Raw genomic sequence first — 26,633 nt, 5'->3', positions numbered from 1 at the left:
CTGGATACCAAGGATAATTTTAGTCATAATATAAAATAGCATATTAGTGCAAGGATAGATAAATAGAGCAATGGAATAAAATAGAAACTCAGAATCAAACGCAAACATAGTCTTTTGATGTGGAATGGTGATACCATTTCAGTGTAGTGGAGAAGATTTTCAGCAAACTATCTCTTCCTCCATGCTTTTCTCAATCAGGCTTTTATGTTTCTCTTAAATAATTTTATTTTTCCACGTTCTTGTCTAACACATAGTTATTTCAGGAACTCTGCTAAACACAGACGTAAGAGGCTTGACTTTTACATCTTCACAAAGAATTTTATATTCTCCTCCTTCCTTAAGTGTAAGCGTTCTGAAGATGCTGGCCTTGTTCTTGTGTACTTATCAGATCCAGAAATCTGGTGCAAACAAACACAAGTACAATTTGCTTAGTGTTGATTGCAAAACTGGATATATTGAGGACAAGCTTCCCAAATGTATCATCACTCCCTGTGAACAAATTAACTTCTGTTATGTTTAACAGCTTACTTAGCATTAATTTTTGCCTAATAATCATGAAGGTATTTAATGTTATGAATGTGCATATTTAGACCTCTTGTCCAGGTTATGTTTTTAAGAGCCTTCATTAATTTGTTTCCTAATTATTCTGTGAGACGTGTTTTACTTTCTTCTTTTACCTCTTAATTAGAAGGCAAACACGTGTGAGAAGAGTTTGCCTATGTTTCTAGCTTTTGCAGTATGTCGAGGCCAGCTCGACAAGCAGGGTTTCTGAAAGCGTGATACGGTGAGAAAATGAGAAACGAGACACAAGAATTCAGAGAAAAGGGAGACTAAGAGGACCAACGCTGCTCCAGGGTGAAGGTGCTGAAACTGAATCCAAGCCAGCTTTATTACACTTTCAGCTGTGAATGAAAGAATGCGCGGGGAGTTAAACTATCACTCATGTGGCCTTCAGGGCCGAAGAACAAAATGGTCATTAACCACTGAGTAATTAGGAAACAGTAATCAATAACAAATCAGTAACTAAAACTAATATTCTCATCTATAGATTTTCCACCAGATATGTAAAACATGTGACTCTGAGATGCCAGTTGAGAAACAGTCTGGAGTTGGTTTTCCGACCCCAGGATCATACCTTGTTTTCAAGATTATAAACTGTTCCTTCTGGACTTGTTTCAAGAGTCTCATGCCTTATAGCATCCAGTTTATCAATAATTATAAATTTATTTTGCAGCCCTTGCCAGGGCCTGCTTTTCTTTTATTCTTCCTGTTTCCTACGGCAGTATAATTGTTTCTCTACTTGTTGTATTCTAGATTTTATAAATTGAGTCCTGAGAATTTGGTCTTTAATATTATTCCGTTTTAAATTATCATTGTTTTGCTTATAGCCCTTTCCTGTAAATACTCGACTACTTCAGATTACTTTATGCTCTTTTCATTGCAGTTTGCTTAAGAACTTCCCCCAGATCTTCTCTTAGTTTCCTGATACTCTGAAACGATGAGGTTTCTGAAACATGGCAGTATGGTCTGGTATTTGAATCTGTCTTGTCACAGTTTTCATTTGAAGGAACTGAACTGTGAGTTCCTTTTTTTCAGTATGTAAATCTTCATTGCTTGTCTTCCATCTATTTTTCTGGTTGACTGTTTTCTCAGAGGCTTTCACTGAGAAGCTGCTGCTGCTACTGCTAAGTCACTCCAGTCGTGTCCAACTCTGCGTGACCCTATAGACGGCAGCCCACCAGGCTCCCCCATCCCTGGGATTCTCCAGGCAAGAATACTAGAGTGGGTTGCCATTTCCTTCTACAATGCATGAAAGTGAAAAGTGAAAGTGAAGTCGCTCAGTCATGTCCGACTCTTCGAGACCCCATGGACTGCAGCCTACCAGGCTCCTCCATCCATGGGATTCTCTAGGCAAGAGTACTGGAGTGGGGTGCCATCGCCTGCCCCGCCACTGAGAAGCTGAAAATATGATATTGTAATGTATAAAGTTCAAACCTATTACCCACTGTGTTTACACAGAGCTAGTTAACTTTTTGGTTATAACAGATTCTGGGTCTCTTAGGAAGAAGAAAACATAGGTAGAGTGGTACACAGAGTCTCTGATAGTATCTGTTTGTGAGACCAAGTTTGAGGTTAACCTCAGGAGGTGGCTGAGCAAATCAGCCATCAGATCAGATCAGATCAGATCAGTCGCTCAGTCGTGTCCGACTCTTTGCGACCCCATGAATCCCAGCACGCCAGGCCTCCCTGTCCATCACCAAATCCCGGAGTTCACTCAGACTCACGTCCATTGAGTCAGTGATGCCATCCAGCCATCTCATCCTCTGTCTTCCCCCTTCTCCTCCTGCCCTCAATCCCTCCCAGCATCAGGGTCTTTTCCAAAGAGTCAACTCTTCGCATGAGGTGGCCAAAGTACTGGAGTTTCAGCTTTAGCATCCTTCCTTCCAAAGAAATCCCAGGGCTGATCTCCTTCAGAATGGACTGGTTGGATCTCCTTGCAGTCCAAGGGACTCTCAAGAGTCTTCTCCAACACCACAGTTCAAAAGCATCAATTCTTCGGCACTCAGCCTTCTTCACAGTCCAACTCTCACATCCATACATGACCACAGGAAAAACCATAGCCTTGACTAGACGAACCTTTGCTGGCAAAGTAATGTCTCTGCTTTTCAATATGCTGTCTAGGTTGGTCATAACTTTCCTTCTAAGGAGTAAGCGTCTTTTAATTTCATGGCGGCAGTCACCATCTGTAGTGATTTTGGAGCTCAGAAAAATAAAATCTGACACTGTTTCCACTGTTTCATCATCTATTTCCCATGAAGTGGTGGGACCTCATGCCATGATCTTCATTTTCTGAATGTTGAGCTTTAAGCCAACTTTTTCACTCTCCTCTTTCACTTTCATCAAGAGGCTTTTGAGTTTCTCTTCACTTTCTGCCATAAGGGTGGTGTCATCTGCATATCTGAGGTGATTGATATTTCTTCTGGCAGTCTTGATTCCAGCTTGCATTTCTTCCAGTCCAGCGTTTCTCATGATGTACTCTGCATAGAAGTTAAATAAGCAGGGTGACAATATACAGCCTCGATGAACTCCTTTTCCTATTTGGAACCAGTCTGTTATTCCATGTCCAGTTCTAACTGTTGCTTCCTGACCAGCAAACAAATTTCTCAAGAGGCAGATCAGATGGTCTGGTATTCCCATCTCTTTCAGAATTTTCCACAGTTTATTGTGATCCACACAGTCAAAGGCTTTGGCATAGTCAATAAAGCAGAAATAGATGTTTTTCTGGAACTCTCTTGCTTTTTCTATGATCCAGTGGATGTTGGCAATTTGATCTCTGTTTCCTCTGCCTTTTCTAAAACCAGCTTGAACATCAGGAAGTTCACTGTTCACATATTGCTGAAGCCTGGCTTGGAGAATTTTGAGAATTACTTTAGTAGCGTGTGAGATGAGTGCAATCATGTGGTAGTTTGAGCATTCTTTGGCATTGCCTTTCTTTGGGATTGGAATGAAAACTGACCTTTTCCAGTCCTGTGGCCACTGCTGAGTTCTCCAAATTTGCTGGCATATTGAGTGCAGCACTTTCACAGCATCATCTTTCAGGTTTTGGAATAGCTCAACTGGAATTCCATCACCTGCACTAGCTTTGTTCATAGTGATGCTTTATATATATATACATATTTTTATTTATTTTTTAAATTTTATTTTATTTTTAAACTTTACAGTATTGTATTGGTTTGCCAAATATCAAAATGAATCCACCACAGGTATACATGTGTTCCCCATCCTGAACCCTCCTCCCTCCTCCCTCCTCATACCATCCCTCTGGGTCATCCCAGTGCATCAGCCCCAAATGCTTTTAAGACCCCCTTGACTTCACATTCCAGGATGTCTGGCTCTAGGTCAGTGATCACACTATCGAGATTATCTGGGCCGTGAAGATCTTTTTTGTACAGTTCTTCTGGGTATTTTTGCCATCTCTTCTTAATATCTTCTGCTTCTGTTAGGTCCATACCATTTCTGTCCTTTATCGAGCTCATCTTTGCATGAAATGTTCCTTGGGTATCTCTGATTTTCTTGAAGAGATCCCTAGTCTTTCCCATTCTGTTGTTTTCCTCTATTTCTTTGCATTGATCACTGAAGAAGGCTTTCTTATCTCTTCTTGCTATTCTTTGGAACTCTGCATTCAGATATTTATATCTTTCCTTTTCTCCTTTGCTTTTCGCTTCTCTTCTTTTCACAGGTATTTGTAAGGCCTCCTCAGACAGCCATTTTGCTTTTTTGCAAAAATCAGCCATAATTATACATAAATCACCTCCCTCTTGAACCTTTATCCTCTCCTCCAATCCACCCCTCTAGTTTACAATAGGAAGTTTTAAGAACAAAAACTTTGCATAATGTGCAACCCACAGAGTTATGAAAGGATACTATGATGAGGAAGTATGAGAAATTAAATGTAGCTATATCATGACACAGGAATAACCTGAAGAGTACATGGAGCCACATCATGAAAGAGTGTAAATGCCCAGAGTTGAAAGTGTAGATATGCTATAGTTAATGGGAAGTTTTCCAAGAGGAAAGAGATGTGATGGCATTTGTTATTTGAAGACAAATCAGGTAACACTGTACAAGACTTATCAATTTTGGAGATGTTCAAAAGATATTAAAATGTCAATGACTAAAGTGTATTCATTCAATATAAGTCTTGGTAAGGCAAACTTCTGTAAAGTGTATGGATTTGAGCCTTGTCTCATTTTATGAGAAGTGCTGTAGGATAAATGTATAGCTTAGTAAGCTTAGCTGCAAATTCTAACTCTAGAACGTGCCAGTTGTGAGACCTTAAGCAAATTACTTCACTTCTTATTTTTCATTCAAGTAAAAGGGTAATTGGAGAAGGAAATGGCGACCCACTCCAGTATTCCTGTCTGGAGAATTTCATGGACAGAGGAGCCTGGTGGGCTACAATCCATGGGATCACAAAGAGTCGGACACAGCTGAGCGACTAACACAAAATGGGTAATAACAGTAGTTTCATAAAGTTTTGCAAAAATTGTAGGAAATAGCACATGCTAAGCTTCTGAAGTAAAGTCAGTGACAAAAATAGATGCATAATAACTTATGCTTAAGCCTTTTAATTAAGGGCATTTCTAAAGATTAATTTCTAAGCAGTGTTTTAATTCTGCATATAATCAGCCAAAGTCATTGGCCTACTTTGCTTGACAAAGATTGATATTTTTCCCCATAAATACAATTTTAATGTCATATGTCTAGATTATTTCTGTTCCTCAAGTTCTCTTTACTATACAAATTTATATCTACTCTGGAAACAGCAGAGTGGAAGAAAACTTTAAATCACATTGAGAGAAACCTACTTCTACTTCTAGTTGGGACTCAAGATAGAAATTGGCCCTCATTGGCTTGATATAATACTCCCTGTGTATCATTATTTACCATGTCTGATAGCAGTAACTCACTCAATGTTCAATACCAAATGGGCCTCCATAAGATGTCACAATAAGGCAGCTGGAGATATAAGACTCTACCTCATGATTATGGCTGTGGAATGGATTTGAATGTTTATGTTGACATCTCAATGATCTTGTTGAATAGGGAAGCTGAAGTGGCAAAAAGAAATAAATCAGTTCTCAGGCTCCTGGCCTGTTAGTCTGGATGCATTTTTAGTATTTTGTAAATGAGAAATCATCTATCTCTTTATTTACTATTTTTGGTCACTTTCTCCTAGCAACTATTTGAACACATAATTTAGCATTTCTTAAAATTACCATTAAAAGATACACTTTTGTGTAATCATTATTGAGAAAGGTAGGATTTCCTGAAGACCAAAGAGAGATACACTCAGATGTCTCAATGGTAAAGAATCCACCTGTCAAGCTGGAGACACAGGAGATGTGAGTTTGATCCCTGGATCAGGAAGATATTCTGGAGAAGAAAATGGTAACCCACTCCAGTATTTTTGCCTGGAAAATCCCATGGACAGAGAAGCCTGGTGGGCTACAGTCCATAGAGTCACAAAAGTGTCAGACATGGCTTAAATGACTAAACACAACAAAGGAGGTATTAGGTCACATAATGCTAGTTAGGGGGAAAAAAAATTCTCTAAAGTTATCTAATAGAATGAACCATGATTTATTTCATTTTCCCTGTGATTCTTGCTCTCATAAAATGCCCAGTCTTGCTGAAGGCTCTTTTTTCCCTCCATATTCCTGCTAGATATATATAATCACTCTCTATTTGAATGTGTTCAACTCTATTCTTAGCTTCCATTTTCAGATTCACATATTAAATTCTGAAGGTATTCTAAATGAAATCTCCCTCTTCCTATGGTACATTTGATATGGTTTATTAAAATAGCACTATCTCAATAATGAGTCATCCCAAGAAGAATAATGGAAGCTTTTAAAATATTTTATTATATTTATAATATTATTTTTTTAGCCATGAGAGAGAAAATAGTTTAGAAAATAAATGCTAATATTCCAAGATATTATTCCACATAAATTAATCAACAAGTGTCTGATAGCATGAGGGTACTTAAAAATAAACAAGATCAAAAAATGTTTCCTACTCTTTAGGATTAATGCTGTGTCATGCTCTGATTTTGGACTCTTTTGTTGACCATGATGGCCACTCCATTTCTTCTGAGGGATTCCTGCCCACAGTAGTAGATATAATGGTCATCTGAGTTAAATTCACCCATTCCAGACCATTTCAGTTCACTGATTCCTAGAATGTCAACATTCACTCTTGCCATCTCTTGTTTGATCACTTCCAATTTGCCTTGATTCATGGACCTCACATTCCAGCTTCCTATGCGATATTGCTCTTTACAGCATCGGATCTTGCTTCTATCACCAGTCACATCCACAGATGGGTATTCTTTTTGCTTTGGCTCCATCCCTTCATTCTTTCTGGAGTTATTTCTCCACTGATCTCCAGTAGCATATTGGGCACCTACTGACCTGGGGAGTTTCTCTTTCAATATCCTATCATTTTGCCTTTTCATACTGTTCATGGGGTTCTTAAGGCAAGAATACTGAAGTGGTTTGCCATTCCCTTCTCCAGTGGACCATATTCTGTCAGATCTCTCCACCATGACCCACCCATCTTGGGTTGCCCCACGGGCATGGCTTAGTTTCATTAAGTTAGACAAGGCTGTGGTCCTAGTGTGATTAGATTGACTAGTTTTCTGTGAGTATGGTCTCAGTGTGTTTGCCCTCTGATGCCCTCTTGCAACACCTACCATCTTACCTGGGTTTCTCTTACCTTGGGCGTGGGGTATCTCTTTACGGCTGCTCCAGCAAAGCACAGCCATTGCTCCTTACCTTGGATGAGGGGTATCTTTATTGACTATGCCAAAGCCTTTGACTGTGTGGATCACAATAAACTGTGGAAAATTCTGAAAGACATGGGAATATCAGAACACCTGATCTGCCTCTTGAGAAATTTGTATGAAGGTCAGGAAGCAACAGTTAGAACTGGACATGGAACAACAGACTGGTTCCAAATAGGAAAAGGAGTACATCAAGGCTGTATATTGTCACCCTGCTTATTTAACTTACATGCAGAGTACATCATGAGAAATGCTGGGCTGGATGAAGCACAAGCTGGAATCAAGATTGCCAAGAGAAATATCAATAACCTCAGATATGCAGATGACACCACCCTTATGGCAGAAAGTAAAGAGGAACTAAAAAGCCTCTTGATGAAAGTGAAAGAGGAGAGTTAAAAAATTGGCTTAAAGCTCAACATTCAGAAAGCAAAGATCATGGCATCTGGTCCTATCACTTCATGGGAAATAGATGGGGAAACAGTGGAAGCAGTGTCAGACTTTATTTTTCTGGGCTCCAAAATCACTACAGATGGAGACTGTGGCCATGAAATTAAAAGACACTTACTCCTTGGAAGGAAAGTTATGACCAACATAGAGAGCATATTCAAAGGCAGAGACATTACTTTGCCAACAAAGGTTCGTCTAGTCAAGGCTATGGTTTTTCCTGTGGTCATGTATGGATGTGAGAGTTGGACTGTGAAGAAGGCTGAGCGCTGAAGAATTGATGCTTTTGAACTGTGGTGTTGGAGAAGGCTCTTGAGAGTCCCTTGGACTGCAAGGAGATCCAACCAGTCCATTCTGAAGGAGCTGAGCCCTGGGCTTTCTTTGGAAGGAATGATGCTAAAGCTGAAACTCCAGTACTTTGGCCACCTTATGTGAAGAGTTGACTCATTGGAAAAGACTCTGATACTGGGAGGGATTGGGGACAAGAGGAGAAGGGGACGACAGAGGATGAGATGGCTGGATGGCATTACTGACTTGATGGATCTGAGTCTGAGTGAACTCTGGGAGTTGGTGATGGACAAGGAGGCCTGGCATGCTGTGATTCATGGGGTTGAAAAGAGTCGGACATGACTGAGCAACTGATCTGATCTGATCTGATCTGTGCTCTTATTAGTCACTCAGTCGTGTCTGACTCTTTGTGACCGCATGGACTGTAGCCCACCAGGCTCCTCTGTCCATGAGGATTCTCTAGGCAAGAACACTGGAGTGGGCTGCATCCCTCCTCCAGAGGAACTTCCCAACCCAGGGATCAAACTGAGGTCTCCCTCATTATAGGCAAATTCTTTACCATCTGAACCATCAGGGAAGACTTTAGGTTCAGCATTGATTTCAAAAGACAACATATGCAATTTCCATCCTCTTTAAGGGAGAGCTGGTGATCAAGTTAGTTGCTTCCAAAGAAAAAATGGATGAAAGGGGAAGAGAAAAATAGTCACTTTATAGAGGGTAAACCTGGCAGACACTACCTTAACCATGTGATCAAGACTAACATCCTTGGGAACAAAGTACATTAATGTAATATACCTACTGACATGAGGTCAGAAGAAGGAAACTTTCTTTGTGGTATCCTTCTTGAAAATTCATCAGCACAGTCTAAGAATGAGAAAACATCAGAAAAAAAGTCAAATTGAGAGACATAAAAATATGACCAGTGTTCTTGAAAAGTATCAAAGTTATAAAAAATAAATATTGAGAAAATCTCACAGATTAGAAGAGACAAAAGAGACAATAACTAAAAGAACATTTCTTTTGTTGTTGTTATTGTTAGAGCCTGAAACCACAGGAAGAAAAATACTTAGGAGTGAAATCCAATAAAATTTTTAATTTAGTTGCCAATGTTGTGCCAATTTAAGTCTCTTAGTTTTAATAAAATATTATGGTCATATATTAGTAGAGAGGGAAGCTAGGTAAAATGTAAACAGGTACTAAAATCTGCATAAATTAAAAATCGCTTAACTACAATGTTGATAAGTTCTAATTTAAGTAAAGAGAAAGCTGCTCTTGAGAATACATATGAAAGTTATCTAGAATAGAGGTGAGCAAAATATACTCTGCTAGTCAATTTCTGTCCTGGCCAATTTTAGGATGGTCTGAAAGCTAAGAACATTTTTAATATTTAAAAGAATTGCAAGCAATGTAAAACAACAACAAAAAATATGTGACAAAAGTCGTACATGGTCTGCAAAACTAAAATATTTACTATTGGTCTTTTACAGCAAAATGTTGCTGTCCTGTTGATAGAATCCAGAGAGAACAATTGGAAGAAGAAACTTTTAAACCAAAAACTGTGAAGCAAGAAGGAATCAACCTAAGGAAGAAGAATATGAACAGGATGAAAGAGTAAAGTACTAAAATGCAAGGATGTTTCATGTCAAAGAAAGGCAAATGTGAAGGCAGATGAGATGATAGTCTTTTTGAAAACTAGGAGTGGAAATAATAGTCATGTGAATGGAATGCTTGATGGGCAGAAGACAGATGAGCACTGGTGAATTAAACGAAGACTAGAGCTTCAACACCCAGTGTGCCATGTGAGTGTATTTACAATTTAGTTAAAGTGACTGGGTAGCTATAAGCTGGTGAGTGACATGACCTGCTGTGTGTTTCTAAAACAGGTCATTCTGGCTTAACTGTGGAAAAGAGAATTTAAGAGGAATAAGACTGGAGACCAACAGACCATTTAGGCATTTGGAGTGCCAGTGAAAAAATGATGCTTGCTATATCAGTAAATAAAGGATGTTACAGTCATCAAGTCATCACATTACAACCCCCTCAGTGATGTGCCCTCAGAGAACCCAGGACAGAAATAGGATGCCTGCCATCAAGTAGTCAACCTCTGCAGCAACTCCCAGTGGGGTGTATCCTGAAGAGACTCAAGATGTGAAAACACAGGGTAGTGGCCCGGATAGCTAAGGTCATATCAAAATAATGATTTCAGTGAGCCCAGACTTTTGCATCTTCCTATACATATAAAAGTGCTAAATTCTTTAACTTGAGATATCTGATTTTCTTTAAATAACAGTAATCTTCTGATGCTCTGACTTACTAGTCTTTGTTGCAAAAATCCCTTTGTGTCCTGGCTTCTCCCGTAGCTTTTCTGAACAGTCTCTCAAGGGTGAGAGATTCCATCCTGGGCTTAAGTCTTCAGTTTTGTGTACCAAATTAAGCATAATTCTCCGCTTTTAAATTGTGCATTTTTTTCAGTTGAAATTAGTATTCTATTAACAAATCATGTTGGCTATTCTGAAATAATGAGCATAAGGTGAAGAGAATTGAAGAAATTTGAGTTTGATTTATGAAGTAGAATTGTGAATATCGGGTGTAGAGAGAGCAAGAGAAAGATTACAAAAATTACAGCACTTGCTGGTGAGACTCACTGTAACAGGGAAAGGTTAATTCTGATTCCATACTGCATATGCTTCTGTGATGTTAACTCTTGTTTTTCCACCTTCGTTATATTAGGCATACATAATGGCCTGTCTCAGGGAACCCTGACCCCCTCTGCCTGACCCTTAAATTAAAGTGCCTTTGTTTAGCTCACAAGGAGATATTCCATTTCACACCACCTGTGAAATATCTGTAAGGAAATTAAACTAACACAGCCACCACCACCCCCACCCTATATGTGCCATTCTAGGAGATATCTGCAAGAATAAAATGGTCTTTTATGCTATTACCTCACCTCCCCCATCTCGGATCCAGAAAAGAACCTGATATCCAGACCCCAGTAAGAACAGTCTTTTTGAGACATTAGTCTGCCATCTTCTCAGTCATCTGGCTTTCAAAATAAAGTCTTGTTTCTTGCTTCAACATTTTGTCTCTCAGATTTATTGGTCAGCATATGGTGCAGTGAGCAGAGTGAGGTTGAACTTGGTAACAAGAGAAATATCACAGAAATTACAGCAAATTTTGTTGAGACCCACCAATATTGTGAACAGATATGGATAAGCAGGTTTTGGAGGAAGAAGTCTGACATGACTCTGGAGCATCCAGTACTGATAACACTCTGCATCCCAAGGTTTATATTTTTAGTTATATGGATATTAAAGCTTCAATTGTAAAGCTACCTAATTGTAACAAAAATTATCAATTTATAAAACCTAAGGATGTCTTCCAATATGTGAACCGTGAACTTCCAGATATTCAAGCTGGTTTTAGAAAAGGCAGAGGAACCAGAGATCAAATTGCCAACATCTGCTGGATCATCGAAAAAGCAAGAGAGTTCCAGAAAAACATCTATTTCTGCTTTATTGACTATGCCAAAGCCTTTGACAGTGTGAATCACAATAAATGGTGGAAAGTACTGAAAGAGATGGGAATACCAGACCACCTGATCTGCCTCTGGAGAAACCTATATGCAGGTCAGGAAGTAAGAGTTAGAACTGGATATGGAACAACAGACTGGTTCCTAATAGGAAAAGGAGTACGTCAAGGCTGTATATTGTCATGCTGCTTATTTAACTTACATGCAGAGTACATCATGAGAAACGCTGGGCTGGATGAAGCACAAGCTGGAATCAAGATTGCCAGGAGAAATATCAATAAGCTCAGATATGCAGATGACACCACCCTTATGGCAGAAAGTAAAGAGGAACAAAAAGCCTCTTGATGAAAGTGAAAGAGGAGAGTGAAAAAGTTGGCTTAAAGCTCAACATTCAGAAAGCAAAGATCATGGCATCTGGTCCCATCACTTCATGGGAAATAGATGGGGAAACAGTGTCAGACTTTATTTTTTTGGGCTCCAAAATCACTGCAGATGGTGACTGCAGCCATGAAATTAAAAGACGCTTACTCTTTGGAAGGAAAGTTATGACCAACCTAGATAGCATATTGAAAAGCAGAGACATTACTTTGCCAGCAAAGGTCTGCCTAGTCAAGGCTATGGTTTTTCTAGTGGTCATGTATGGATGTGAGAGTTGGACTGTGAAGAAGGCTGAGCACTGAAAAATTGATGCTTTTGAACTGTGGTGTCGGAGAAGACTCCTGAGAGTCCCTTGGACTGCAAGGAGATCCAACCAATCCATTCTAAAGGAGATCATCCTTGGGATTTCTTTGGAAGGAATGATGCTAAAGCTGAAACTCCAGTACTTTGGCCACCTCATGCGAAGAGTTGACTCATTGGAAATGACTCTGATGCTGGGAGGGATTGGGGGCAAGAGGAAAAGGGGACAACAAAGGATCAGATGGCTGGATGGCATCACCAACTCGATGGATGTGAGTTTGAGTGAACTCCGGCAGTTGGTGATAGACAGGGAGGCCTGGCGTGCTGTGATTCATGGGGTTGCAGAGAGTCGGACACGACTGAGCGACTGAACTGAACTGACTGAACTGAAGGATGTCTTGTAACTTTAAAGAATACTTACTGCTAAGTCACTTCAGTCGTGTCCGACTCTGTGCGATCCCATAGACAGCAGCCCACCAGGCTCCCCTGTCCCTGGGATTCTCCAGGCAAGAACACTGTAGTGAGTTTCCATTTCCTTCTCCAATGCAGAAGTGAAAGTGAAGTTGCTCAGTCGTGTCCGACTCTTAGCGACCCCATGAACTACAGCCTACCAGGCTCCTCTGTCCATGGGATTTTCCAGGCAAGAGTACTGGAGTGGAGTGCCATTGCCTTCTCCCAAAGAATACCTTGTCAGTCTCTAATTATAGCCTGAATGTATTCTATAGACTTTTCTGCAAGAATGTCATCATCTTGGTCTGAAATAACTCCTCAAGTGAACAATGCTCCCTGAAGACATTGACCTGAAAATGAAAGTGCGACATGGTGGAAAATCTAATAAGCAAAGATTTCTAATTGTTCTATTGTTGTAAAACTCTGCAGCAGGAAAGAATTATTGAGAGTAGACTTCGTCCTGGCTTTCCCTCTATGCTAACCCTGAAATCTGACTCCTTCAAGTAAGTAGTGGCAGCTGCTGTAGGAGGCACACTACTGGGTTTATGGTTTTGGTTTTCCCTGCTTCGATGTGATATTTTAGATATAGGTAATGACTATTGCCCAGGGTAGCTATTACATGGTCTTCATTTGTTACTCTAGGCAACTGTTCCCTCCAAGCTGAAACTACTAGTTAAGAATTTATTGGAAAGTGTAAAAGAACTGTCAGTAAAGTTTAACTTCACACTTTTTTTAGTTTTGCTGTTCATATATTCTTTAGTGAAATGCGTTATACACAAGAAAACTCAAGATATATATTGCATTGTAAGAAGTGTTAAAAAGTATTAATTCGAAAGATTTTCCTACAACTCCAACTAGACTATTAATAAACATATGTAGTTTTTTAAAATTTCTTTTGTTTTAGACTACTTTTCTAAACTATTGAGTGAAAAGCATGGTTTATTTAACTCAACTACTCAACTATGAAAAGCTTCACTCTTTGACATTAAAAATAATAAACAAATTGCTAACACTCACTTGGTGACTTTTATCCAGAACATCAAAGTCTAATGATATAAAGCTCAATAGACAGGAAGAGAAAAAAACCAAAAAGGTGAGAATGAGCCTTTCAACCTCAAACTTTAAAAAGGAAAGCTCCATTGTGTTTGTACTAGTTTGAGAACCAATACAATATTGTAGAGTGGTTAACCTCCAATTAAAATAAATAAATTTATATTAAAAATTATAAAAAATAAAAAGGAAAGCTACCATTAAAATATTTTTGATGGAAATTCATTCATATGAAATACTGTTTTTAAAATGTCTTTTACTAGAGATAAATAGAAATGTTTAATGTGCAATGTTAAATAATTTGCCTTGATAATTCGATTTATAAAGACTGCTCTGCAGTTGTCCTGGACTTTCACACTTCAAAACAGATTACATGTGTGTGTGTGCATGTCATTATCATCAACAACAACAATGATAAGATAATGGTTTGTCCAAATGCCTAGGGAATCCAGGTAGGCAGAAGACTGGATTATCTGGGGAGTCAAAAATGATTATAAAACATCAAGCTTTATTACAGAAAATCTTCATGTAATAATGCCTAATGCCATGGGATCAGATTAATGGCTCCACTGCAGTGAAATTCCTTACTGAACTAAGATCCTGCTAGTTTGTGGTGCCATCATTCTGAACACTAATTAATATTAACACACAGCTGGATATGTACCCAGTAGAGTTCTATGGTATTATTCTTAGTAAGTCAAGAATCTCTCAGACCAAATCCCCCAATTTGGATTAGTTTCAATTCATTAATGATATTTATCAAACACATTGTTGTTGCTGTTGGTTAGTTGCTAAGTATTATCTAACTCTTTGTGACCCCATGGGCTGTAGCCTGCTAGGATCCTGTCCATGGGATTTCCCAGCCAAGAATACTGGAGCAAGTAGCCATTTCCTTCTCCAGGGGATCTTCCCAACCCAGGTATCAAACTTGCAGCTCCTGCACTGCACATGGATTATTTATCATTGAACCATGAGGGAAGCCTTATCAAACATGTAGAATTTTCTAAAAGTTCCACCACTGAGAGAATAAAAAGTAGTTCAAAGAATTTCATTGATCCAGATAATTTCTAATAATATTGTTTTGTTTAAATAAAAATTTCTGATATATTTAATCACTTGAAACCATAAGAGGAAAATAAATTAACAAAAAGAATGATGTATTTTATGACATAGGTGTAACTAGACTGTTTTGGAGTATTGGTTATAAAGGAAAGAAGTGCTAAGCATAGCTTGAGAGTTCTCATAAACTTCTCTGGAAAAAGACTTTTTATGTATAAAGTATAACCTTGATCTTATGACCAGAAACTTTAGACAAGAATATAATTCAAAATGAATTGACACCTCAAAATTAAAATTCTAATCACATAACCATGAATAACATAAAAGAGAAAATTAAATGATAATTAACTAAAATGTGTCATGTGTACTTAGTCACTCAGTCGTGTCCGACTCTTTATGACCCCATGGACTGTAGCCCACCAAGTTCCTCTCTCCATGCAGATTCTCCAGGCAAGAATACTGGAGTGGGTTTCCATGCCCATCTCAAAATGCATCATAAGCAAGCCCAAAGACCTTTTGCAAGATGTTATATGTTCTTCCTTCTTCCTTTCCATACATCCTTCCTTCTTTTCTCCCTTTTTATTTTTTTAAATAATTTTTTGTATAATTGTAAGAGATTAGAAGAGGCACACATAATCAAGGCAGAATACAAGAGTGTGACAAAAATTTAGAAAAAGCATATCAGGAAGATCTGAGTTCAAAATGAGCTGTGACTTGTGAACATGTTTAATATAAGATAAGTGAGACTTCAGGGAATGTTTGCAGAGAAAGGCAAATGAGCAAGAGAGGTCAAACTGTTTGAGGCAGGTGATATTATTTCAAAGAAGTAAAAAAAGAGTCTTCTTTACTATAATTTTTCTTCTATTTCCATCATTAAGTAGAAGCTCTTCAAACTTAAGAGTGAGGTAAATGTAGAAAAGAAAGAATTGATCCTTAAATCTGTTATTCCACAGTTTAATGCCTATAGACACCAGAGAGATAACAAATTAGAGAGACATGCAGAGTGTTAAAAAATGAGAATAATATGGTACTGTAAAGAACTGGAAAGCTCATCTTTATCTAAAAGGATTCATGCTCCATTGTAAAAAATAAAAATATATTCTACTTGAAAAATGCTGCCCAACAATTCTTCCTTTTCTGCTGTCCTTTATATCAAATATCTTAGAAATTCTTTTCCGGACTTCCAATTCTAGTATTCCTGCTGGAGAAATCCCATGGACAGAGGAGCCTGGTGGGCATAGTTCCTGGGGTCACAAAGAGTCAGATATAACTGAGCACACACCCATATGTGCCCTAGAATAGATCTGTAATTTGCATTTATCTTCTCTGTGTAGCCATTGATACCTCTTGATAAATATTAACTTGGAAAAACACATGAAAAGTGATGCTTAATTAAACAAATGATATGAAGTAATAGAATAAAGATGTTGGAAAAAGAGACAAATGTTTATTTGTCTGACATTGAGACCACTGTGGAAAGAAGGAACAGATCAATAAATGCTGTGGGAGTAATCACACAAAAGGGTTGAACTCTTACCTCACACCATTTAGACAGTTCAATTATAGGTGAATTAAATATTAGCTAAGACAAGGCACCATGAAACTTTCAGAATAAAACATGCAATGATATATTGAAAGCTTCTGGAAAGAAAAGGATTCCTTGACACAAAGTAAATTATCTCCCCTTCCTCCCCAGCCTGGTCTAGTCCATGCCCCTCCCCACTGGCTCCCTGAGTCCCAGGTGGGTCTGGATTTGGGTAGCTGGGTGCTGATGGATGGACAGATAGATGCAGGCAAGGATGGATGGAGGTATACACTGAGGGCCAAGGGCATCCACTGTCAAGGGCACTGCTTAAGGTTGACCCCAACAGATGGAGGGATACACAGAGGGCCAAGTGCATCTACTTTAAAGGGCATTGCTCAAGGTCCACCCTGGTGGGCTGAGGCCAAGCTCAGTATTTGCAATTGACTGCTACCTTAAAATACAGGTCCTAAAAATGCAAGATTGTTTGGATTTAGAAGATGATCTATATAAATGATAAAAATTAAGAAAAACATTTTTTTCTGTATTGTCCACCTGGAATATGGTGGACATATGCTTCTGTTAGCTTAGGCAGTAAAGAATCTGCCTGGAATGCAGGAGATCTGGGTTCAGTTGCTAGATTGGGAAGATCCCCTGGAGAAGGGAATGGCAAACCACTCCAGTATTCTCTCTGGGAGAATATCATGGACAGAGTTTGGGATTGCAAAAAGTCAGACACAGCTGAGTAACTAACACACACACATGCTTCTGGAATAATATTCACCATGGTTTTGGACAACCTTCCAAATTTAAAAGACATTCTATAAATAAGGCTGAGTATGTAAAAATCGATGCTTTTGAACTGTGGTTCTGGAGAAAACTCTTGAAAGTCCCTTGGACAGCAAGGATATCAAACCAGACCATCCTAAAGGAAATCAACCCTGAATATTCATTGGAAGGACTCATGCTGAAGCTGAAGCTCCAGTATTTGGCACCCAATGTGAAAGACTGACTGACTGGAAAAGACCCTGGTGTTGGGGAAGACTGAATGCAGGAGGAGAAGGTGACGACAGAGGGTGAGATGGTTGAATGGCATCATTGACTCAATGGACATGAATTTAAGCAAACTCTAGAAGACAGTGAAGGACAGAGGAGCCTTGCATGCCACGGTCCATGGGGTCACAAAGAGTAGGACACCACTTAGCCACTGAAAAACAGTAACAACATATTTCCTAGAGGTGGATTTTTTGGCCTTCAAACGAAACAGAGATGATAAAGACTTCAAATGGAACTTGGATATAATGTTGGAGAATACACTCAATTTATTACACATGGAATCCAGCAAGCTAAAGGTATGGAAAGGTAGAGCCGTGGAACATCCTACATGTGGCATTCAACATCTTCTGGGAAGCAGCGGAGAGGCTATGGATCCTGATTCAGAGCAACAACCAGTGTCTTTAGGATCTGGGAATTCTCTTCGTTCAGATGGAAGGGAAACCTGGCTTTGTCTCAGAACCAAAGCCAAGATGTGAGAAATAAAGGATCCATGGGAGCGGAAATTAAATTATGATGAAGATGGAATTTCCCATGAAAGGTGCTCCATGATAATAAGGATGACCAACACTGCAACTATTATGCTATCCCACGGTAGAAACGTGCCGTATTCCATGATGGCATCAAGCCCCAATTCAAAATGCAGCCCAAGACTCGTTGTCGTGCTTCTAGTCAGACACAACTGATCCACTCTTCTCTGGGCTCCATATACGGCAGTGAAGTCATCGCTGAGGATCTTTAGTTCCTCTGCACCACCCAATACAGCCTGTCCCAGTGAAGAGACAAATAAACCCAGCTAATTTTTCCCCAGCGGCAGCAGCAGCAATAGATGCAAGCAAGAACCATACAGCAACATCAGCAGCAACAGCCACAGGGGATTCAACTCCAGTTTACTGCCCCAAATCAAGTTCCTCTTCCTCTAGGCTGGAACAAGCTGCCTTCTGGAGTCATTCAGCTTCCTCCAGCCTAGAGTTCTCTGGCACAATGACTGCAAATCAAGGGTAGGAAATGCTCCCCCGCCTGGCCCAATGCGACAGCAAATCCAGGCAAGATCATCCTTAACTACCATACAGACAACTTCCTGCTCTCCTCCTCCATATACCTTTGGCAGCAGCAAGCTTCAGGAACCCAGAGAAGCTCTCCTCAGATGAACAACCCAGGCCATTTAACAGCTCCTCAGATGAACTTGCAAGGAGGGCCTTTTAAGTTCCCAACCCCCCGTACAGCCTCACCTCAACAACAAGTCTGCATCCTCCGCTCCCCCTTCCAATAGGGATATGACTTGTAAAATCTTCAACAGTTAACCAAACTCAGCAGCGTATGGGAACAAGGACACCTCAGAATAATCTGCTTGGCCAAGGATTTCAGCAGTCCATCAGCTTTCCAGGTCAGAATCCCATGGTTCAACAAGGAAAGGTGTTAAATAAATGCCTTCATCCTAGAAAAAAAATAAATAAATAATCATGCAAGTATTAACAGAGTTCCAAAGAACAGCAAGGAGTGATACGTAAGCCTTCCTCAGTGATCAATTCAAAGAAATAGCGGAAAACAATAGAATGGGAAAGACTCAAGATCTCTTAAAGTTAATTAGAGATACTAAGGGACCATTTCATGGGCACAATAAAGGACAGAAATGGTATGGACCTAACAGAAGCAGAAGATATTAAGAAGAGGTGGCAAGAATGCACAGAAATACTATACAAAAAAGATCTTCATGACCCAGATAACCATGATGGTGTGATCACTCACCTAGAGCCAGACATCCTGGAATGCAAAGTCAAGTAGGCCTTAGGAAGCCTTACTACAAACAAAGCTAGTGGAGGTGATGGAACTCCAGTTGAGCTATTTCAAATCCTTAAAGATGATGCTGGGAAAGTGCTGCACTCAATATGCCAACAAATTTGGAAAACTCAGCAGTGGCCACAGGACTGGAAAAGGTCAGTTTTCATTCCAATCCCAAAGATGGGCAATGCTAAAGAATATTCAAACTACCACACAATTACACTCATCTCACATGCTAGCAAAGTAATGCTCAAAATTCTTGAAATCAGGCTTCAACAGTATATGAACGGTGAACTAACTTCCAGATGTTCAAGCTGGATTTAGAAAAGGGAGAGGAACCAGAGATCAAATTGCTAACATCCGTTGGATCATCAAAAAAGCAAGAGAGTTCCAGAAAAACATCTATTTCTGCTTCATTGACTATGCCAAAGCCTTTCATTGTGTGGATCACAACAAACTGTGGAAAATTCTTAAAGAGATGGAAATACACGACCACCTGTCCTGCCTCTTGAGAAATCTGTGTGCAGGTCAAGAAGCAACAGTTAGAACTGGACGTGGAACAACAGACTGGTTTCAAATTGGGAAAGGAGTACATCAAGGCTCTATATTGTCACCCTGCTTATATAACTTATATGCAGAGTACATCATGCAAAATGCCGGACTGGATGAAGCACAACCTGGAATCTAGAATGCCAGGAAAAATATCAATAGCCTCAGATACACAAATGACACCACCATTATGGGAGAAACTGAAGGAACTGAAGAGCCTCTTGATGAAAGTGAAAGAGGAGAGTGAAAAAACTGTCTTAAAATTCAATGTTCTAAGTACTAAGATCATGGCATCCAGTCCCATCACTTTATAGCAAATAGATGTGGAAACACTGGAAACAGTGAGAGACTTTATTTTCTTGGGATCCAAATCACTGCAGATGGTGACTTTGGCCATGAAATTAAAAGACGCTTGCTTCTTGGAAGAAAAGCTATGACCAACTTAGACCACATATTAAAAAGCAGAGACATTGCCAAATAAAGTCCATCTTGTCAGAGCTATGGTTTCTTCCAGTAGTCATGTATGGATGTAAGAGTTGGACTATAAAGAAAGTTGAGTCCTGAAGAATTGATGCCTTTGAACTGTGGTGTTGGAGAAGACACTTGAGAGTCCCTTGGACTGCAAGGGGATCCAAGCAGTCCATCCTAAAGGAAATTGTCCTGAATATTCACTGGAAGGACTGATGCTAAAGCTGAAACTGCAATATTTGGCCACCTGATGTGAAGAACTGACTCATTGGAAAAGACCCTGATGCTGGGAAAGATTGAAGGCAGGAGGAGAAGGGGACGGCAGAGGGCAAGATGGCTGGATGGCATCTTCGACTTGATGGACCTGAGTTTGAGCATGCTCCAGGAGTTGGTGATGGACAGGGAATTCTGGCGTGCCACAGTCCATGGGGTCACAAAGAGTCAGACACGACTGAGCGACTGAACTAAACTGAAGTATTAGCAGTTTGATTATATTTCAAATAAAAATGTATTTAACTGCAACTAGAAAAATTAAAATACAACTATATTCCATGAAAATATAGTTATAATACACTTAACATGTTTTATCAATATAAATTTTAATCAGAATTAACTATTAATTAAAATTAACAGCAATGATATACAGATTAAAAAATGTATAAAAAATATGTCCAAAAGAAAATAACAATCCACCAAAGAGGATAACTGAATTTCCTATAAATATTGTTAAAGATGGTCACTTTGACTATTTAACAGAGAGTTGTCAAATAGGAAACATAAAAATCTTTTAATACCCATCAAACATTTTTTAAGTTATAAAAATAAGAGGTGCCAAAGGTAAGTTGTAACACACAGCTATATGCTACTAGAGGAAATCTAAAGTGGTATACTCAGACAGTAAAGAATCTGCCTGCAATGTGGGAGATCTGGGCTTGATTCCTGGATTGGGAAGATCCTTTGGAGAGGGAAATGGCAGCCCACTCCAGTATTCTTGCCTGGAGAATCCCAGGGATGGAGGAGCCTGGTGGGCTGCCATCCTGGTCACACATTGGACACTACTGAAGCGACTTAGCAGCAGCAGCAGCCAGTATTCTTGCCTGGAGAATTCCATGGACAGAGGTGACTGACACTTTCACTTTGACTTCCGTGATGTCTCAGGGGGTAAAGAATCCACCTGCAATTCAAGAGACATAGGAGATGCAGGTTCAATCCCTGGGTTGGGAAGATCCCCTGGAGTAGGAAAATAGCAGCCCACTCCAGTATTCTTGCCTGAAAAATCCCATGGGCAGAGAAGACTGGCAAGTTACAGACCAAAGGGTAGCAAAGAGCTGGACACAAATGAGTGACTAAACGTCCATCATCAAAATAGTTTACAATTGAGAAAAATTGTAAATGTGAAAATGTGTAGCAAATAATAGAACATGTCAAAAGTGGACCCAGTAATCCAAATATACATGTGCACAAACTGACATTTACAAAAATCATCTTTCCTAATATTAAAAAAATAAGAAAAGACAAAAATATCAGTCAACAAAAGAATTGATAAAAACTGTCACACCTTTACATGGCCACAATTAACACTAATAAACTATAGCTACACATGTCAGTTTTGGTACACTTCATTGAATATATTTGAATGAAAACAATTCACAATAATTCACGCAATGTATTTGCTTTACACACATTTTAAAAGTATACATAAATAGTCTGTTTTTTATATTACATGTGTCATAAAATTATAAACCAAAAGAAAGGAGGAGTTATGATATAATTATACCTATTAATAGTATCCAAGAAAGGGAAAATGAAAACAATAACGAATATTGAGGAGTTATATTAAATTTTAATATTTATTAAATTAGATTAACTATTTTAGTATATAGGGGAAGGAAATGGCAACCCACTTCAGTACTCTTGCCTAGAGAATCCCTTGGACAAAGGAACCTGGTGGGCTGCAGTCCATAGGGTTGCAGAGTCGGACATGACTGAGTAACTGACACACACATATTGGCATATATTGCATAATTTGCAAGTATTTATCTTTAATAGAGATTACAATGCATACAATTTTCATTAAAAATAAGTACATGGAAATTATATACAGGGCTTCCCTAGTAGCTCAGACAGTAAAGAATATGCCTGCATTTCAGGAGACCCAGGTTCAATCCCTGGGTCAGGGATGATCCCCTGGAGAAGGGAATGGCTTCCTATTCCAGTATTCTTGCATGGAGAATTCCATGGACAGAGGAGCCTGGCAGGCTACAGTTCTTGGGGTCACAAAGAGTCAGAAACAACTGAGTGACTAACACTTTCACTTTTCATAATATGCACATAGTTAAAAAAAGAGAAATTAAAATTTTCCACTTTTTATCATAATCTGTTTAGTTCCCATCTTTATATTGACATTACATTCAAGGTTCAAATGTTCTTTAAATTTGTAAATCAAAATCTAATATGAGTCCTCATCTTAACTTTCTTGGTAGTTTTGCACATGATTGCTGATTCCCTTCCTGTTTGTTATATCAAAACTGCATTTAAGTTTGAAACACTATATTTCATGAAAAAGGATGTGCACATGTGTGATATTGTTTTCAATATGAATTTTCTTCCTTTCCATCTTCTTTTTTTTTTTTTTTTTTTCTGCTGGAATTCCAGGTATAAGTGTATTAGGCAACTTATTACTGAAGTTCTGTTTCTTACCTTCCCTCTTCATGCTGAACTGCTTTTTCTTCTTTAAACTTTCAGAGTTTGTTTTTTTCCCCTGTGTCCTAAAGAGCAGTAATCTTCATTTTCATGTCAAAACTAAAATAAGTGTCAAATCTGCAGATATAAGCCGATTCTGTGAACTGGCTTCACTTTAGTTTTTGAATTGTTTTTAGATCTAGATGCTACTTTCAGTTCAGTTCAGTTCAGTTGCTCAGTAGTGTCCGACTCTTTGTGACCACATGAATCACAGCACGCCAGGCCTCCCTGTCCATCACCAACTCCCGGAGTTCACTCAGACTCACGTCCATCAAGTCAGTGATGCCATCCAGCCATCTCATTTTCTGTTGTCCCCTTCTCCTCCTGCCCCCAATCCCTCCCAGCATCAGAGTCTTTTCCAAAGAGTCAACTCTTCGCATGAGGTGGCCAAAGTATCGGAGTTTCAGCTTTAGCATCATTCCTTCCAAAGAAATCCCAGGGCTGATCTCCTTCAGAAATGGACTGGTTGGATCTCTTTGCAGTCCAAGGGACTCTCAAGAGTCTTCTCCAACACCACAGTTCAAAAGCATCAATTCTTCGGCGCTCAGCCTTCTTCACAGTCCAACTCTCACATCCATACATGATCACAGGAAAAACCATAGCCTTGACTAGGTTATTCTTAATATTTCCATTTCTTTCTATATTATGTTCATATTTTTATATAAATCCTTAAACACATTTCATAGTTCTTTTTTTGCATGGCTCTTCAAAAGTTACCACTGAATGGCACAGATGTTTAATAGCATCTTTATTCTCAGGTTGACAAAACAATGTATCCATATCACACTCATCAAGCAAACTTCCGCTTTTTTAAGTTTCAAAATAACAAATGCTATTAAAGATGTACAATAACATGACTGTTATATACTTTCAGAGGAAATATAAATTAGTGAGTCCTAAAAATTGGTCAATTTACAGCTCCTTAGTAGTAGTTATTTCCCTGGTAATTGTTATTTGCTTGTCCCTGGGTAGTTAACCCTAAACACGTATACATTAGAATTAAACCAATGCCTCAAGAGGAACTCTAAGCAGATTTCCAAAGCCCTCATAATTTACCCTGTAAAATCTACCCACTCAACTTTCCTCAGCACTATTACTTGTTTCCTCAACTCAACAAGACTTCCATACTTGCTTCTCCATGGTCTTGAAAGCAAGATCAATCCAGAAACCAGTGTGATAACAGGACATAAATAATTTGCAGTCTTGTTTAAGGAACCATAGGATATGCTGCCAGTTACATATTGTCTGAAAAAATCATTTTATATATTTCAAAGTTGGTTAGAATAGGAGGAAATTTCAGATACCATTTACTCCATCATGGCTGCTCATTTCTTTTAAAATAAATAGCCTAATATCATTTAAACACCTGTTTAATAAAAAGAATGCAATCCAAAGGACACAGACATTTTAGAATTGACTTAGCATTTAATGCAAGTTATATATCTATCCCCAATTGCATAGAAACCATAAAACTGCAGAAGCCCCTCAAAGGAATTTGTAGGTAATTAGAAAGGATTAAATAATAATAAAATATGTTTTGTAAACTGTATAATCCTCAAATAAAGTCACATTAAATCATATGTGTGAATATGTTTGTTGACCTAGATTTTCTTAATTAAAGAAAGGTTGCACTGTCTGCTGTTTATGAATCAAATTAATTTGTAAACCTCTTGAGTAAGAGTTTCAGTTGATTTTCATCTAAGTTGGTTTCACATTTCCCAGAATCATAATAAACTCCTGATCTTCATGAGATTCAGCTAAAAGAGTGCTGATACTTTGGAGAAATTCCATATAATTTTAATAATCAATATGAATATTAAGCCCATATTGAATTTAAACAGTTCAAGAATATGTACCTTTTGAATGAAATCTCCAAAATTTGATTTGAAATGCTGGCTTTTGATTCTAATTCTTTGATATTACCTATTTAATCAGATAAGACTTATAGACTAGTGATCTGCAAGAAAGAAGCATAGACTCAAAGCTGGAATCAAGGTACAAATATACTTTACCATCATGATGACAACAATCACAAGTAATGTTTGTTAAGTGCTTAGATATAAATACCAGGGACTCTTTTTAGTTATTCATGCATTTTTAATCCTTGTAATCTACTTTTGGAGTAATCTTTATTTCTTATCTCTTTTTATTGATGAAATAACATAGACTCAAAAGTAAATGTATTTGCCAAAATACTATTTTCTACTTTGACAAAAAAACTAGGCAAGATCAGAAATTATGCTCCAATAAGCTGATTTCAGATGACATCTTCTGAATAAATTATATTAATTTCTCAATCTGCCATGAATACATGGTGTTCTATGCCCATAGACTTTTTCTGCTGTTGTTCAGTTGCTAGTCATGCCCAACTCCTAGGGACCCCATGGACTGCAGTACACCAGGCTTCTCTGCCCATCAGCATTTCCCAGAGTTTGCTCGAACTCATGTCCTTTGAGTTGGTGATGCCATCCAACCATCTCATCCTCTGTTGCCCACTTCTCCTCCTGCCTTCAGTGTTTCCCAGCATCAGGGTCTTTTCCAATGAGTCAGTCCTTTGCATCAGGTGGCCAAAGTATTGGAGCTTCAGATTCAGCATCAGTCCTTCCAATGAATGTTCAGGACCGACTTTCTTTAGGATTGCCTGGTTTCATATCCATGCAGTCCAAGGAAATTTCAAAAGTCTTTATGAGAAAGAAAGGATTAGAGTAAACAGGACATTTAATCTTTTCAAAATAAATGTGCATTTCATTTATTCCTTATTTTCTTTCCTTTTTCCCTTGATTTCAAAGATAAAATCTTACTCTTCAGCTTGGACTGTTTTTAGGAATTTGTACCAAGTCTCCAGTGTATGGGGGCTTCACAGGTGGCTCAGCGAGTAAAGAAACCACCTGTGAAGCAGGAGACACAGGATTGATCCTTTGGTTCGGAAGATCCCATGGAGGAGGGTGTGGCAAACCACTCCAGTATTCTTGCTAGGAAAATAACATTTACAGGGGAGCCTGGCAGGCTATTGTCCATGGAGTCCCATAGAGTTGGACAGGACTGAGTGACTGAGTGTGCATGCGCTCCAGTGTGTGTGGGATTTTTTTTCCATCTATTTTAAAGGAAAGAGATTCATTAAAAATTTTTCAACTAAAATGACAATATAGTTATTTGAATATGTATATTTTCCTTATACAGATGACAATTTGGTTAATGTAGATTAAACTATTAACAAATATACTTAATCTTTCCATCTATAAACTTTTTAAATAAAACATGCTCTTCATCTGTAAACATGTTTAAAAGAAACATAGTTTTTATCCTTTGGAAAGAAAACAATATTGGTAAAGTAGATAAGCAAATTTCAACAATGATAGTGCCTATTTAGATGTGTGGGTACATCACAATCAATTAATTGCAGTATTTATTGATAAATATTAGAGATCATTTAATATGCTAATGTCATCAATTTTTTTTTTTTTTTTTGGCCAATTAGTAGATGTTCTGTGCAGCAATCAAACCCACAGTTTTTGAAATCTGGTACTTTAATATTTATTTTTAGTGGATTAATGCTGGCAGAGATCATCAAGAACGATTGACCCTCAGTTGACCTGCAAACTGGACTTGGGTGATCAGAGGGTCTGGAAACTGGCAATGGCTACTACAAGAGCAATTGTGGGCTGGAC

General features: G+C 38.6%; 1 pseudogene; it reads left to right on the top strand.

Moving 5' to 3' along the window:
* The first annotated feature begins 16,648 nt into the window (after positions 1-16,648).
* On the top strand, positions 16,649-18,885 carry LOC102278039 (nuclear receptor coactivator 6 pseudogene; annotated as a pseudogene).
* Positions 18,886-26,633: the final 7,748 nt, after the last annotated feature.

Source organism: Bos mutus, chromosome 11 (genome assembly GCF_027580195.1).
Source record: "Bos mutus isolate GX-2022 chromosome 11, NWIPB_WYAK_1.1, whole genome shotgun sequence".
In the NCBI taxonomy this organism is placed as follows: Eukaryota; Metazoa; Chordata; class Mammalia; order Artiodactyla; family Bovidae; genus Bos; species Bos mutus.
This window is presented reverse-complemented; position numbering and strand designations above follow the sequence as displayed.